Genomic DNA, 4,291 nt, shown 5'->3' with positions numbered 1-4,291 from the left:
GTTTTGGAATTTAGACTTTGATGGAATGGTCTGCGGTCATCATGTTGTGTTTGCAGAGCCACTGATGTGCCTAAACAGTAGAAACCCCCCACAAGTGACCCCATTTTGGAAACTAGACCCCCAAGGAACTTATCTAGATCTGTTGTGAGAACTTTAAACCCCAAGTGTTTCAAAAAAGTTTATAAAGCAGAGTAGTGAAAATAAAAATCATTTTTTTCCCACAAAAATGATATTTTAGCCCCCAAATTTTTATTTTCCCAATGGTAAGAGGTAAAATTGGACCAGAAAAGTTGTTGTCCAATTTGTTCTGAGTACACTGATACCCCATATGTGGGGATAAATCACTCTTTGGGCGCACAGCAGAACTCGGAATGGAAGGAGCACCATTTTACTTTCCCAACGCAGAATTGGCTGGAATTGAGATTGGAGGCGATGTCGCGTTTGGAGAGCCCCCAGATGTTCCTAAACAGTGGAAACTCCCTAATTCTGACTCCAACCCTAACCCAAACACACTCCTAACCATAATCCCTACCCTAACCATAACCCTAACCACACTCCTAACACGAACACACCCCTAACTTTAATCCCATCCATAACCACACCCCTAACCAACACACTCCTAACCCTAATCTCAGCCATAACCATAACCACACCCCTAACCCTGACACATCACTAGCTCTAATCCTAACCCCAACCATAAACATAATCCAAACCCTAAACCCAATTCTCACCCCAACCCTAATCCTAACTTTATCCCCAACCCTAACCCTAACTTTATCCCCAACTCTAACCCTATCTTTAGCCCTAACCCTAATGGGAAAATTATTTTATTTTTCCCTAACTAAGGGGGTGATAAAGGGGGTTTGAGTTACTATATATAGCGGGTTTCTATAGCCAGTTTTTATGTTTGGCAGCTGTCACACACTAAAAGACACTTTTTATTGCAAAAAATAGTTTTTGCTTCACCACATTTTGAGAGCTATAATTTTTCCATATTTTGGCCCACGGAGTCATGTGAGGTCTTGTTTTTTGTGGGACGACTTGACATTTTTTGATCTCTTTTTATTACAATTTTTGGGAGGCAGAATGAACAAAAAAACAGCAATTCATGAATTTTGTTTGCGGGGGCGTTTATACTGTTCCGCGTGTGGTAAAATTGATAAAGCAGTTTTATTCTTCAGGTCAGTACAATTACAGCGATACCTCATTTATATCTTTTTTTAATGTTTTGGTGCTTTTATACAATAAAAACTTTTATATAAAAAGTAATTATTTTTTGAATCGCTTTTTTCTGAAGGCTATAACTTTTTTATTTCTTCACTGATGATGCTCTATGGCAGCTCGTTTTCTGCGGGACAAGATGACGTTTTCAGCGGTACCATGTTTACATCTGTCTTTTTGATCACGTGTTATTCCACTTTTTGTTCGGCGGTATGATGATAAAGTATTGTGTTTTGCCGTGTTTTTTTTTACAGTGTTAACTGAAGGGGTTAACTAGTGGGACAGTTTTATAGGTCAGGTCGTTACGGACGCAGTGATACTAAGTATGTGTACTTTTGTTTGTTTTTTTAAAATTTACAGGAAGAAATTTATTTATTGGAACAATATATATTTATTTTTCTTTATTTAGGAATTAAAAAATATATATTTTTACACATTATAATATTTGTTTTCACTTTTTTACATTGTCCCAGGGTGGGACATCACTGTATAAAGTCAGATCGCTGATCTGACACTTTGCACAGTACTGTGTCAGATCAGCAATCTGACAGGCAGTTAAGGAGGCTTAACAGATCCCAACATTCCAGGAATTCATTTCACAATTAAAAAGCCTATTATATGTAGAGAGATTAAATGCAGAAAAAAAGAGAACAAATTGATAAAAACTTTGTGAAGTGGATTGAATTTATTGAAAACTATTGTGACATAAAAGAACTATTTACGCCAATCCTGGCCAACTCGGCAAACTATCTCAAAAGTGGATGGAGCTTAACCGAGCACCACCAATTAATTTATTATAATTAATTAAGGAATTGGGACAGAAATGTCTTCTGGTCTCTGATTGGTGTATGACGTAAAGATGCCCAAATTCACTAAGAGTTGTATCTTACCCATCATCAAAACTCCAGAATTGATATCTGAATCTAGTGCATCATATCATATAGACGCTCCTACAATTTTCTACTCCCTCTTAACAGGATCATATTTTTGTATTCAGCCATATTACCTAATGAAAGCTGAACAACATCACCTGGAAAAATAAAACAAAAAACTATTTCCCTGACCGGGAATCGAACCCGGGCCGCGGCGGTGAGAGCGCCGAATCCTAACCACTAGACCACCAGGGAACTTGAAAGCTTTCTTATATAACTGTGTGCCTACTGGAATGCACCACAGGATCTGTGGACGTGATTTTATCTGATTAGGAGCCAGATGAGAACAGCTTAGGCCTCTTTCACACTTCCGTCTTTTTGTTTCCGTCAAAATGAGTCGTTTTGTGAAAAAAACGGATCCTGCGAATTTGCCCGCTGAATCCGTCTTTTTCTCATAGACTTGTATTAGCGACGGATTACGACGCATGGCTTCACGTTTCATTCGTCGTGCACAGGATCAGTCGGAATTTGTTGATCCGTTGTCTGGAAAAAACGAACAAAGAAACGTTTTTTGTCTGCGTCAGAAAAGCGTACAACGACGGATCCAGCGGCATGCGGCATTGGTTAGAATGGAAGCCTATGGACGCAGGATCCGTTGCTGTCCATCAAATGACCAATTGGCCAGACAGCCCCAAATCTATATAAACCTGCCATGTGGCTTCATTCCTCAATGTGCCAGCAAGAAGGATAGAAGCAAGAAGCCTGCCAGCCAGCCGAATACCAGCCAGCCAGAGGCCTGCCAGCCAGCGGACTACCTGCCAGCCAGTGTCCTACCGGCCAGACAGTGTCCTGCCAGCCAGAGTCCTGCCAGCCAGCCAGCAAGAGGCCTGCCAGCCAGAGGACTACCAGCCAGCCAGAGTCCTGCCAGCCAGCGGACTACCCGCCAGCCAGTGTCCTGCCAGCCAGTGTGAGTCCTGCCAGTTTTTTTTGTGTGTGTGTGTCCAGCCGTGGTTGTTTAGTTTTTTTATTGCTGTCATGTATTTTCAAAGTAGTGTGGCATGTGTGCGGCATGTGTGTGAGTGCGGCGTGTGTGGCATGTGTGTGTAAAATGCGGTGTGTGTGTGTTACAGGTGAAAGGGTAGTGAAGCGGTGGCTGTCACTCAGAGATCTCTTCAAGAGGGAGTTCAACAGGGAGATGCAGGCCCCGAGTGGATCAGGAGGACGCAGGAACCAATACAAGTACGGCAGGGCCCAGTCGTTCCTCCGGTCGGCGATGGTTAGCAGAAGGTAAATATTCCACAGCCCATTTATAAAGGCACAATGTTTACCTGTCTAAACTTATTTTTTGTTTCAGGGCTATGTAATATCAATATATTAATTTTTGTTTTTCTTTTCTTTCACAGCACCATCTGCAGCACTCGGGAGTCTGCTGCTGCGTTGGACCCCTCTGGAGCGATCCCACAGGAATCCACCACTGGGGACCACATCGCTAGACCCCACCCTCTGACCCTTTGTCTGACCCTTCCCTCACATCTGATTCCTCGGCCCCATCCACCAGCGCTGGAGCATCATCTCAGACTTCATTACATGAAGCTGCTGGTGACGAGTTAGCTTTCCCTTTACCCCACCACTCTGATGCTGCCACCTCTAGAACACCTTTAGCGGCAGTGCCAGAGGAGTCAGGAAAGGAGCTATGCACCCCAGTTCTTGCTTCTGAATGCATCCTTCCAGAGTACGATCAAGCTTTTGGCCGAGCAAATTACTGCTTGAATTAAGGCATCCTTGAACTCAGCAGTCTTCGAAGTACCAAAATCCTTCCCAGTACACAAACCCTTGCCGGTTCCAAAATCAATCCCAGTTCCAAATGCCTTTCCACAGTTTCCTTCCCTGTTACATATTCCTGCCCAGGCCCAGCTTCCTGTACCTTATAATTTCCCACCTACAACAACCCCACCCCTGCCCAACCTGTCCTCCCTGCTCAACCTCATGTTTCCCCCCCTTCCACTTCTGATCAACCCCAACCCGGTCTCCTTTCCCCCACTATTGACGTGGTCCACTCTGCCAGCCCCTCCGATACTATCTCCACCCAACAGTTTACCAATCTGTAAAATTGTAAATAAAAACATTTTTGGTTTCAAAAATTATTATAGATTATTGTCAATTGTATGGTGTGGTGAAAGTTGGAAGGCTTCATCACC

At 43.1% G+C, this 4,291-nt stretch overlaps 1 non-coding gene across 1 annotated transcript; it reads right to left on the bottom strand.

Annotated features, from left to right (window-relative positions):
- Positions 1 to 2,276: 2,276 nt before the first annotated feature.
- Positions 2,277 to 2,348, bottom strand: TRNAE-CUC (transfer RNA glutamic acid (anticodon CUC)). Its single transcript has one exon. It is a non-coding gene; the product is annotated as a tRNA-Glu (tRNA).
- Positions 2,349 to 4,291: the final 1,943 nt, after the last annotated feature.

The sequence above is a fragment of the Ranitomeya variabilis genome, chromosome 5 (assembly GCF_051348905.1).
Source record: "Ranitomeya variabilis isolate aRanVar5 chromosome 5, aRanVar5.hap1, whole genome shotgun sequence".
Classification (NCBI taxonomy): domain Eukaryota; kingdom Metazoa; phylum Chordata; class Amphibia; order Anura; family Dendrobatidae; genus Ranitomeya; species Ranitomeya variabilis.
This window is presented reverse-complemented; position numbering and strand designations above follow the sequence as displayed.